Source organism: Python bivittatus, unplaced genomic scaffold (genome assembly GCF_059951505.1).
Source record: "Python bivittatus isolate LINGU-HERP-01145 unplaced genomic scaffold, Pbiv_v1 ctg000570_np1212, whole genome shotgun sequence".
Lineage (NCBI taxonomy): Eukaryota > Metazoa > Chordata > Lepidosauria > Squamata > Pythonidae > Python > Python bivittatus.
In genome coordinates, this window is record NW_028277097.1 from 23,827,623 (window position 1) to 23,840,010 (window position 12,388).

The window sequence follows — 12,388 nt, forward strand, 5'->3', positions numbered from 1 at the left end:
ACCAGAGTCAGACGGAATGGCTTCCTGGAAGGATTAGGCCCAGCCTCTGGACCGTTGCTTCCTCAGCATGCCTTTTAATTTAATCCCCTCTCCTTGTGGAAACGAGAACATTACACGGCTGTTAACAAGCATCTCCTGAAGAAGCATCTGTGCGACTGGAATATGACAAGATAAGCCCATTTAGGCTAGGTAATGGGAGAAAGCCGCCCATGTCCTTGGCTTCTGAAAGCTGGCTAATTTTAGATGTCAGAGCCCAGCTTCATAGCCCTGCTGGCTGTCACAAGAGCAGTGTGGATAATAGGCATCCATGTGCAACCGCCCCCACCCCTTGGCTTATGGAGCGAGAAGAGATACACCAGGCAGGAACCGGCTTGGAAGTCAACTCTTATGACTTTTGTATGCATGCAGCTGATTGCCAAAGAGAGAGATATCAGCCTTCTGCATCCAGGCATTAATAAATGTTTTGCAGAGGAGGAAGATGGTCTCCATTCCTGCTCCCTCCACCCCCCACCTCCCATGTTGACAGAGACGATGGGCAGCAGAACTGTGTTTGGCTAGGAGGCAGTTTACTTGATCAGGAACCCTTCCCAGAGTCCCTAATCACATAAACATGGTTGCAGTTTCACTCCCCATTAATTACCTTATTGCAAGCCTAATAGATTCTTCTAAGGCAATGATGTCTGCCTAAACTCAGAGAATTAAGATCCAGAGTCTGGGAACTAGGATCTTTCGGAGTCTGATTTTACAAACCAAACAGAAAATGAACAAGACGATAACTGGTTTGTCTGTGGACAGAACAGATGACATTTGCAAGGATAGCTCTCTCTTCTGCTCCAATAAACCCTATCAAAACCCAGGCCTGCAGGGTTGTCTGTGCAAAGGGGAATTTTTACAATCCTGGGGTAGTAAACAGTAATTCTATTGCTTGGTGGGGAATTTTCTGTGGAAAGAAATCTGCCTATATTCTGAGAAACGGGTGAAGGAGGGTTGAATGCAGGACTGTGTGTTTTCCTCTATTTTTTAGTTATTTTTGGGACCTAATTAATTGAGAGTGCTGGGCCATTGATTAAATATAAACTTTGATTTGGGGGTTTCTTAAAGCCAAATAATGGCTATTCACCTATGGTAAATTTGGAATCAGTCACTAAAATCATGACCCGCTCCTCCAGTTTTCACTTTCCCCCTTCCTGGCCTTTGTGTATCTACGTACATATCCGTCACACTGTTCCTTTCTGGGGCAAGCAGAGTTGTGCAACGAAGAAGGAAGAAGTCGTAAGCAGAAGAAATTAAAAGCAAGTGATTAGAGAAAAGGAAAGAAAATCTAGTTTATACCAGAAGCACTCACTGCAGCTCTCCACTGCTGGCCTTGAACACCCTCCTTGCTTTCACACGTTGTCTGTTGCCTTTTGAGTTTTAAAGCTTTCACCTTGCTCTTCTTGGAGGTCTAACCATACCTTCTCGGTCTTCCCTTTCCTCTTGGCCAACTTATGCTTCATGTATTTGTTTTGTCATTTGACCCTCATTCAGTCTTTCTAAATTACCAAAAAAACAAAACAACACACTTTGGTATACTTCTTCCATGCCTATCAATATGTATACAGTGTGTGTGTGTGTGTGTGTGTGTGTGCGTAAATAATTCAAAACCCATTCATTCAGCTCCCATTCATTGTTAACTTTCCTGTTTTTGTTTTTTACTGCACTCTTCTTAAGTACCCTGTTCCCTCTGCATTCAGCTTTGCTTTTACATTTCTCCTGACATACTCAACTCTCACTTCCATTTATCTAGAGAAAAAAAATAAATCTCCATGACGCATTTGAGTACACACCCTTTGTGTCTTTCTGTCTTGTAGAGGATGGGCATGAAACCTCCTGCTGGAGGTCTCATTCAGTTCAGATCGGTTCCCTTTGGTTTGTAGACCTACAGGCTCAAAAAGAATTGTATTAGAATTCAGAACGTGGCCAAACTGGATATTTTGTGTATGGGACTACACATGGTGTAGAGAAAGTGAATACGGGGATCTCAAACAAGCCAGGATCACGATTCATTGTTTTCCAATGCTTTGATTTGAACAAATTCTACAAGCACACCCACACCTCCCTTTACACGCCCACAATATAAGTACCGAAAAGGAAGCAGAGCGGGGAGAGAAAGAGAGAGGGAAACCCCCTTCTCTCCCACTGGCCCGATGGACAAAGGGGAGATGGGAGAACCCCAAGAGTTTGGGGGGAGAATCTCGGCTTTTCTAGCACCCGGCTGCCCCTTCTCACAACCCATTTTCACGCTTGGTTCCGGCCTGGGGTGTTTCCTTCTTGCTTTGACGGGTCTGGTTCCCCTTCAAGAAAGCAAGACCTCGCTTACGAACACTGGCCACGCAACCTTCGGAGGCAGACGCTTCCCTGAGCCCCTTCCCATTCCTCCGCTCTGGATGGCGCCCGCTGAGAGTTCCTCTGAATTCTTCAGCTCTTTTAGCTTATTCTTCCCCTTGCTCCCCTTTCCTGATCAGCTACTAATAGAAGGAGACATCTCAATTCTACCTTGTAGATTCCAAGAGAATATAATGGATAAATATAGAGTGTAGGAAAAAAAAAAATTGAAAACACACATCTCATATCATTAAGAGGCCTTCCATAAAGCTGAATGCTGGAAGATTCAGAGGTGTGAATCTAATTAGTAAATAAATAAATAAATGGCTTCCTACTTTCCATTTAATAGATGGAGCCCTGAAACTGCTCGGAAGGAAGAGTCTTGTTGGCTAAGCCAGTTTCTCTCTTGCTACCTTTGTGCAAGACTGCTATGATCTGTGGAGGAGAGTGTGAAAAAGAGAAAGGCAAATTAGAAGGTGAAATGCATGCACGCAGTGCACCTTTCTCTCCCCTGCTCTAGGAGGGATCTGAACCTTGTTTGGGCCATCATTAGAGGAAAGATAAACCAGGAGAAGAAGGAGCCAGATATGCTGGTCATGGAAACAGCCCAGAGGTGGAGAAGCAGCACACAGGCTCTTCTGGCAGGCTTGAAATGAGGCTGCCCTTCATGAAGGCCAGTTGGAGGGACCAGGAATACGGAGGATCCACCTGGGAGCTCACTGGAAGACGAAGATAAAAGTAGGATCTGCTTCCTGCCTGATCAGCCAACCGGGCCGATCCGACGGGTTTTTATTCTTTCCTGAGGAGGAGAGGAGAAATGCAGTTTGCTGCTGGGGAGTAAAGACGATTGGGCTAAACAGAGAATGCGGATGAAAGAAATGGGATTTCCAGCACTCCTGTTGGCCTTCACTTGACATCATGACAAGCATCTCGCTTGGGCAGCTGATGCCCCCGAAGCGGCTCCGGTCCCTGGGAGCCGTGGGAGTTAAGTCCGTGGGCCCCCCTCTGCCCCCCACATCCAACAGAGAAGTCCACGGAGATGGGCTACCGGATGGCAGCTTGTCTCGTCCCCTCAAGGCCTCTGTGAACCTCTGCAAGATCAAAGGCGACTGCAATGGCCCCCTCCCAGCAAAGCTGTGCAAACGCCACTTTGTCTCCTTTTCTTTGTCCGTGGATGTCAATATCCCAGTGACGGGGAAGAGTGCAGGGAAGACCCAAAACCGGAACAACCCTTAGCCTTATATTTCAGCAGGTTTGTTTGGCTGCCCTGAATGAAATCTATGGGTCCATCTGATCACTGAAAATGCTAACTTATGCTTCAGGTGGGTCACACTCTATGGGAGGGCTTGAGGTAATCCCCCCCCCCCAAACAGGCTGCCACAGGGAAGTTGTGGGATGTGATCAAAGCTCCGCCCCCTTTCCACATGCACTGCACTTGCCATACATTTTAAAAAGGGGCGGGGCTTCAACCCTATGGCTGCAGCCACCATCTTGACCGTTGAGGCCCCTGGGCTCCAGTTGCTGAACACAAGGCTGTGAAGCAGCAGCAGCAGCCTGTACTTTTGGGGTGCGCTGGGCTCTGGTCCCACACCTTTCCCATTCTGCTGCCTTCCCCAACTGAGGCTGGGAATCCTGGGAGCTGTAGTCCAACCCATCAAGAAGGGATGAGTTTGGGAAGGGGGCCCAGTTGGATGGTGGCAGAAGAAACGCCCCAGCCCTGGAGCGTCTTCTCTGCAGCCCCTGAGCTGAAACGGAACAAAAGCTCCTGTTCTGCTCTGTTTTCTCCGCCTGGGAGGGGACCCCAGTCAGGAGCTGTCAGCACAGAGTGGGGTCGTTTTTGATTCTCTTCCTGCTCTTGAAACAGCTTAGTTCTTAAACCAGACATCATGACTAAGGTCCCAGTTGATTCCTCCTCCTCCTGAACTTCTCTCATCCGCCTTCAAGCGGTCCCATCTTGTGGGAGGAAATTGCTTAAACTGATAATGTTCTGCATCAAGGGCTCGCTCTTCGGCTTGTCCTAAAGCTCCTTCTCCCGCAGAGCCCCCCACCACTATTTCCCCCGCTCCCGCCCAGCCCCCGGTGGCCAACATTCATCACGCTCCTGAGGAAACAGGGGAAGGGGCAGGAAGGGAGGCGCGCACGCATGTGTTGCCATGTGGCGCTTCCTGGTCGAGCCCAGCGCCCCCCCAGAGACGTGTCCAATTAAACCTCGCGGCACTCATAACTTTTTCCAAATTGGTGTCAGAATTAAGGAAGGGACGGTTCCTGTACGGGCGGGGAGCAATTGGGCACCGGAGGCTGGAAGGAGTCAGGGCGCCGGGCCAGGCGAGAGGAGGGGAACGCGGTGACAGATGGGACAAAGAGGCTGGGGAAGAGGGAAGGAGTGGGAGGCCCTGCTGACAGAAAAGGCAATTAAGATCCAAGGAAACAAGAAAGCGAGAAGCTCTGTGAGGTAACTGAGTAGAAAATTAAAATTATTCAGCTACAGAAAATGTACCGAATGACTTAAAGACACACAGACCTATGAAGGGAGCTTGCAGCTCCAGCTGCTGGCGCAGTTGCAGCTGGGCTGTGGGGGGAGACCCAGGGAGGGGAAGAAGGAAGGAAGATGGATGATCGTGAGGTGCCTCCCTGTCGAAGGGAGAAGGAAGGAAACCAGAAAGGGCTGAGTTATGGGGCTCAGGTCAGGTAGCTGGGTTGTCTTCGTAAGAGAAAACTGACAGGCTTTCTAAGAGGGCAGGGGATGGTGCGGGAGGCTGACCCCAGCTGCGTGCCCCATCCTGCTCCTAGATCTGTTTCCAGATGTGACGGGATTCCTTGCACGTAATTCACATTTGTTTCCGCAGATGTCAAAACGAACACGGGGAGATTAAGAAAGTAGACCCTGTGGATCTAAGTTGGTTAGTGTCAACTGGCGTGGGTGTCGGTTTAGCACATTGCGGGCACCGGTTTATGTCATGTGTGGATCCCTCAAAATGAGTTGATTAGTTAATCAAGGGTTAAGGGTGGTTGTTCGGATGCCGCCTTTGAGTCAGAACTAGACCCAACGGTTCGGAGGCAGGCTGGTGGGTTGGAAGGCTTGTGGCAGCGACAGAAGAAATTGAGTCTGTTGGCTTCCATTATTTATCTCCGGCTGGGGATCCAATTCTCACCATTGCTTTGGTTGCCTGCAGGAATTACACGGGAGGCAGGAAGACCCTTTCTAGCAGAAATGTGGGACGTTCAGTCGCCTCCGAGTTCCAGAGAACCCCGTGACTCAGAAAACTCCCTTGACCCAATTTCACAGACTTGTAATAATTGACATCTAGTTGGAACCATTTCAACTAGACGTCCACCACAGCCATCACTGAACTCTCTCCCTACCAGATACGCGCAGACTTACATTCAATCCTGTTCAGCCAACAAGTCTGCTCTTTTCTGTGTGGACCCAGAAAGCAACAAACCCACTCAGCGGTTCCATCAGCCAAAAACTGCATGTACCGAATTGTCACTGCTGCTGCGTCTCTGAACCCAGTCCAAATGGATCACGTGAAATGAACCTGTGCAGACCACCAGGATTCAGATGGTTCTGTTTCCGTCATCTCATTTTCCAAGCACACCCACCGCCCCGCCACCAGTGTAGAATCAACATTTTGCCTCCATTCATGTGTATATTTCCATGACAAACTGAAATCCTGCCACTAGAATCTGCCCTTTATCACTCCTCCTCCAGTTACAGATTTATAAATCCACCCAGATGTTCAGATCCTGGCCAGGGCCAAATATCTACAAGGACATTTTTGGCCGCCCTGCTCTACTCCTATCAGCCTTTACCTACGCAGCAGGAGTGGGCACCCCATGACCGGTCATCGCATACGGACCTCCTGAACGTCTGTCTTTCAGTTGTCTGGATTCCCCTGATCACATTACTGAAATTTGGCAGCAAAACACCCTCCCACCCCCCAAAAAAGATGCCCAGTTGTCTGATTCTCTCTAGGACATGAAAGAAAACAGGTATGCTGAACCCTGGTAAGACGGAGTGGGTGTGGGTGCGGGTGCGGGGAGCCTCAAGATCTAGGAGTTTATCATCTTTGGTGCTGGATGGGGTGGCCCTGCCCCAGACAGACCTGGTGTGTAATCTGAGGGTCCTCCTGGACTCGTGACTCCTGTTTGAAGAGCAGGTGGCAGTCGTGGCTAGGAGGGGCTTTGCGCAACTTCATGTTATGCGGCAGTTACGCCCCTTCCTCAATTGGGAGGCCCTCCTCACGGTGACTCGTGCCCTGGGCACCTCCCGGTTGGATTACTGCAATGCGCTCTACATGGGGCTACCCTTGAAGAGTATACAGAAGCTACAGCTGGCACAGAATGTGGCAGCATGGACAGTTCTGAATGCCCCTGGGGGCACATATAACACCACTGTTACGTGAGCTGCATTGGTTGTTGGTTTGCTCATGGGCCCAATTCAAGGTGCTGGTTATCACCTTGAAAGCCCTTCATGGCACAGGACCAGGTTATCGGAGGAGCCGTCTAGCCCCCGTTACATCTGCCCGCCCCACTCGGTCCGGCAGAAGGGGCATGTTGCAGACCCCACCAGTCAAGGAATTCCGGCTGGTGGGGTCTAGGCAGAGGGCCTTTTCTGCCGTGGCCCCTGCCCTGTGGAACGACTTACCACCCGAGGTGCGGTGCGCCCGCACTCTCGTGGCCTTCAGGAAGAGCACGAAATCTTGGCTATGCCAGGTAGCCTGGGGGCCGGGGGGGGGGCTACCACCAGTGGAAGTGGCTTGTGGGGTAATTGACCTTGCTCCCTCCCCCATCATCTTGAATGTCTTTAGTATTTATGTGTAGGGTTTGTTTTTATAGTGGATTTTTATGGAATGAGTAATTTGATTATTTATGGGGTATTTTAATTGTTTCTGGGCTTTTGATTTTTAATTGTGAGCCACCCAGAGTCACCTGTTGGGGGAGATGGGTGGCATACAAATTTATTAATAAATAAAATACATAAATAAAATAAATATTAAAGTCCCCACCTTAGGAATGAAAAACAAAAGAAAACTTGAAAGCTTTGACTTCACCAGTGACTTTGACCCCATTCCTACCACACAATTGACTGGATTAGTTGATAGAGGGATTAGGATGTTGCAGAGACATTAACAAGGGGTTAATTGACCTACTCAACTAACCCCCAGAGAGTTAACATTGTGCCCAAACAGTTCCAGTCATGTCTGGAGTGCAGTCTACTCCACTCAGTTATTTGTGTTGTGGGAACACCAAGACCTGCCAGTTAACTGGCTTCGCCCACCTTGCCTCCAGGAAAAAGAGCTGGAGGGAAAGAGCAGCTAAACAAAGCGAAGTTCTCTGCTATGGCTTCTAAGGCCTGGCCGCACTGAATAGAGTTACCAAATGGTGGTTGGCTGAAGAGCCAAGCCACACCTACGACGGCTTGCCAGACCAATAGAGAAAGGACCAGTGAAGACCCAAAGCCTTGCCAGCGCTCTTCTGGCATTAGGGCACAGGGGATACTTCCTGGAGAAAGTGGGCAAAGACTTTCCCCAACTGGAGGTCCTTCTAACCCAGTTGGTACGAGTGTGTGAAAGTCCCTTGACTGGGTTAGTTGCTGGCTGGGTCATGCGTATTGCAGGAACAGGGGCAGGACATCTGTGTCTCCTGCAACCCCTTGGCTGTTGAAAAAGATTTGGACTTTCTGACCAACTTGTGTTTGGCCCTGAACAACTTCAATTGACTACCACCTCCTCCTCCTCCTCCTCCTTTTACGCTGCAGGATGGTGTTTCTCAGTCACCAGAGCATGTACCTCTGTGGGACTCAGAAGGATTCAGGGTGGGGCGTGATTCACATCCCCAGATCTGTGCAGAAGAAAGAGAGAGAGAGAAGAGCAGAGCAGAGGAAGACAGAGAACCCAACTCCACCGAGGCCTCCAAATTTTGGCCACAGTAGTGACAGGATTGCAGTGGGCAGGATAAACAAGTGTTCCTTCCCCACTGCAGCGGCTGCCAAGCCTCCCGTTGGCCTTGGCACTGGACAGAAGCAAGTAATGAAAAGGCAAGTTTGGATATAGTTTAGTTAGGGCGGCATCAACATTTTCTTTTGAGGGAGACAAGCGCACACACCCCTGTATGATCTTACTCCAGTGAGGAGAAAAATTTGATTTCCTTTGGAGATGAACACACATTTCATTGCATTGTGTTACTACAGTGTAAAAGCATTTCATTTTCCTTTGACTGAGATGCAAGTTGGTAAAATGCAACCCCAGGCTTCTCCCCAATACATTTAAATTAATTTCATACCATTTCTGATGATGGAATGATTTCTCGACTTTGTGTTTTACCATTTCAGCAGGAAAAAAAATGCCCAGCAGCACGCCTGCAAGTTTTATGTAATTCAAATTCACTTTAGCCAATCAATATCAATAGCAGAATTCAAGCAAATGTATATTCTTCTTGGAAAAAGCAGGACTTTGATGTCTCTCTTGGCGTTCCCCAGGTTCTTGGATAGAGTCATTGGGATGGGAGAAAGGAAGGATGGGCAACACAGGGGTATCCGTGTGGGGAGGGAGGTGAAAAAAAGTCAAGATGGTGGCCGTGAGTATGCGATGGAAGCCTGCCCTTTTTATGCGCAGCACATGTAAGAAAGGGGTTGGGCTTTAAGACGACCTTCTCGACTTTTTTGGCAGCCTGGATGCCCCTGAGAGAGCCACTTCTGCCTCCTGGTCAGAAACAAGCCTCTGTTGCTGTCACCAACCCGTCACTTAGAGGATGTTCCAAAACCAGAGAAGTGACTCTGGACCTTCCAGAGTTGGTCCAGAGAAGCCAGCGCGACATTTCTTAGGGGGAGAGATGAGAAGGAGGCTGCCTCCGCCCCGGCTCGCTTGGGTCTGCAGCAAAAAGGCTCGGCCCCTGAATGGAGTGCAGGAAGTAAATTTGGAACTATGCAAATAGCGAAGAAGGAGCTATTTTAGTAGATCTCCAGTAGCATCCAATTTCCTTTTGGGAGAAACAGATGCTGCTGCTATCTGCCTGGAAGCGTCTCGTTCCACTTCACAAGCGTCGCGCTCAGTGTGGCCCAAACTAAGTGTCATGCAGCAGGAGACAGCTGCGACTACATTTTTTTAAAAAAGTGATTTTAATAAAGCTGCAGCATCGCTGAATTTCAGCAGATCAGAAACGAAGAGGGGCACAAAACAAAACTTGTTTCTTTTATCCACCAGCTGCTTGCAGCTGCTTTTCTCCTTGCAGGAAAAACGGTGTGTGAGACCGAGAATCTTTTCTCTTTGTGGAAAGAATGCATGATTAAGAAATGGCTTCCTTGAAAAGGATTAGAGATGCACAGAACAGTTTAGATTGGAGGAAAGTTTAAATGGGATCTATTTTTTACTTCCTACTTTGCAGAGGAGGCTTCAACTCTGGCAGACTCTTTTTTTTAGAAATCTGGAGAAAAATTCCATCATCCGGTTAGGGCAACCAAGCATTGGGCTTATTTTTGAGTGTTCCAGGTGTCACGGGCTCTAGTTTTGTTTATTTTTTCTTTTAGTAACAAAAATGCCCATTTTCTTACACATTGCATTGATTCTGCTTCATATTTGCAGAGCTTCTGGGACTGGCCGTGCAACTTGCAGATTTCTTCCCCTTCTTTTTAATGAAAAATGAATTCTAAGAGACTTTATTCCATCTTGGTTTTTTTTTTCTTTCTTTCCACTGCTGATGCATTGGAAGGGGAAAATTTTTCCAAACCTTCCCTTTTTCATTTCTGGAGAGTGTTGATTAAATCTGGAGTCCTCACAATGGTGTTTTTTTTTTTTAAATAAATGATGCTCTCTCTACTTTCTGCATCTAACTGAGCATCAGACAAGCCTCACTCAGATGTGGCTGTTTCCCAATGCAGATGTGGTTCATCAAAATGCAGACTTCCCTCACTAAAACTCATTTCATTTCACAGCATACTGGGAAACACAGCTTTCTCCCCTTGCAATGGTTTCCACATCTTAAAAATATTTTTACTTACTATATTCATAAGGCAGCCTCAAAAGATTGCCTGGTATCACTGCGTGATTTAAAAATACATATTAAAATAACCCGGGGCAAAAACATAAAACAGGTGAGGGTTTTTCCCCCCCTCCAAAAAAGACAGAGTAATCAATCAATCAATGAGTCTCATCTACATCTCGCGCTATTTCTGCAGGCACGCTGAAACAACCCCGAACCCCACACGCCTTCAGACATCCCTCCCCACAAGGCGAGCCGCTGCGTAAAGCTTTCCTTGAAATTCCCCAGCAGCCGGAGGGTGGCCACGGGGAAAATAACAAGCAAGCTTTGGAGAATTTCCTGCCCACTCTCTTCCAGGTCTTTTTCCTGTTTGCTCTCAGCCGAAGCAGAGCAAGGAAGGAAAGTCGCTCGGGGCCCTGTGAATTAACACTGAGGGCAGGGCAGGTGATGCTGCCCAGTGTGTGGAAGACCTTGTAAAGAGGAATGGCAGGGCGCATTGGTTAATTTACACAGTGGCATAACACAAACTGATGAGGTTTCAGGGCAATGCGTCCAATTTGTCAGGGCCTTGACAGCTCTGAAACTGGACATTATTCATTCCTTTTCCTGACAGCCACCCCAAAAGGTCATAAGTACATTTAGCTGGTGCATGTCTCTGCCCTTCCCATTTAGAGCTGGAAAAGGTGCAGAAGGGAGGCCCTTGATGGCACCCATGATGCCAATCCCCACGTGCAGAAGGGGAGGGGGGAGAAGAGGAAGGGGAAGACAGCTGAGCCAACCGTGAGTTTGAGCCCAGCACCCAATCTCCCCCTGCACTGCACTTATGATGGAAATTCTTCCCCAGCGCTGAGATCCTGGGGTGGGTCATCGTGCATATTGGCAGTGTTTTGGGGAGGCTCCACAGCAAGTCTGTGGAGTCCTTGGTGCTCTCTGAACTTGGTGGTTGGCTTGCAGACATTTTATCACCCAACTTTGTAACATCATCAATGCACGGAAGTTCCCTAGTTGGGTAATGAAATGTCTGCAAGCAAGTCACCAAGCTCAGAGAGCACCAAGGACTCCACAGTTCAACCCTGAGCTACAGCGATTTTCTTCCATTGGATTTCATACAGTTTTTCAAATAACCAAATGACCCAAATCTGCATATTTCTTCTTTAAATTGGGTGTGTGTGTTTGTGTGGAACTGAGCAACCTGTAGCCTTTGGCAAAGTTTTCTAGTTGACAACCTCATCACTTTTTAGTTGCCAGGAGTAAGGCGACTGCTCCAAAGTAAACACTGGAATCCCTCCAGCAAACTTCAGTGACTGGATGGATTAGCAATACAACAAATAATGAATAAGAATAATACTTCTTGTCTGGAATTATCTCAGCAGTCTTAAAGTGGGGAATGGCTTCTGCCAGAAACCTCCAGGACAAGAATGTATTGGGGGAAGCTCAACTTCTACTGACCACATGGAGGTGACCTTGGAGTTTTCTTGGCAACAATTTGGAGGAGCTTTGCCCCTGACCTCTTCCAAGATGTCTCTTCACCTTCTCATGTAGCCTCTGCACCCTTAGGAATTCCTGATCTGACCCTGCCTAGCTTTTCAGAAATAAGTCAAGGTTGGCTACATGCTGCCATCTGCTGTAGACATACTGGGTTAGGTGCATCAGTGCTCCAGCTTGATACGCACTTCCTCAGCCAAAAAAAACCCCTGAAATTCAGTCTGTCCTACCACAGAAGCTGAAGGTTATCCATGATTTTGAGAATTGCTCAGGGGTGTCTGCAGGGTGTGGTCAATGCACATAAGAAATGGGCAGAGCTTCAATCACACCGTTGGTGTTGCTATCTTGACTTTTTTTTACCATACCCTGCAGACACCCCTGGAAGAGCTCAAGTCTAATGGCTCAGCTTCAGCTGAAGGTTCTGCTCAGGTTTTCATCTCTCCATCATGCACATCTTGGCCACCTTTCTGCCTAGAGACATTTGGAAAGAGGTGATTTTAAAAGTTGAGCAACTTGAGAAATTCAAACTCATAAATGGCCGAGCGTGGATGTAAAGCTG

At 48.1% G+C, this 12,388-nt stretch overlaps 1 long non-coding RNA gene across 1 annotated transcript; it reads left to right on the forward strand.

Annotated features, from left to right (window-relative positions):
• Positions 1–4,698: 4,698 nt before the first annotated feature.
• Positions 4,699–10,126, forward strand: LOC148214343 (uncharacterized). The gene is made up of 3 exons (XR_015798259.1): positions 4,699–4,816; positions 5,538–6,357; positions 9,036–10,126. It is a non-coding gene; the product is annotated as an uncharacterized LOC148214343 (long non-coding RNA).
• The last annotated feature ends 2,262 nt before the right edge of the window (positions 10,127–12,388 follow it).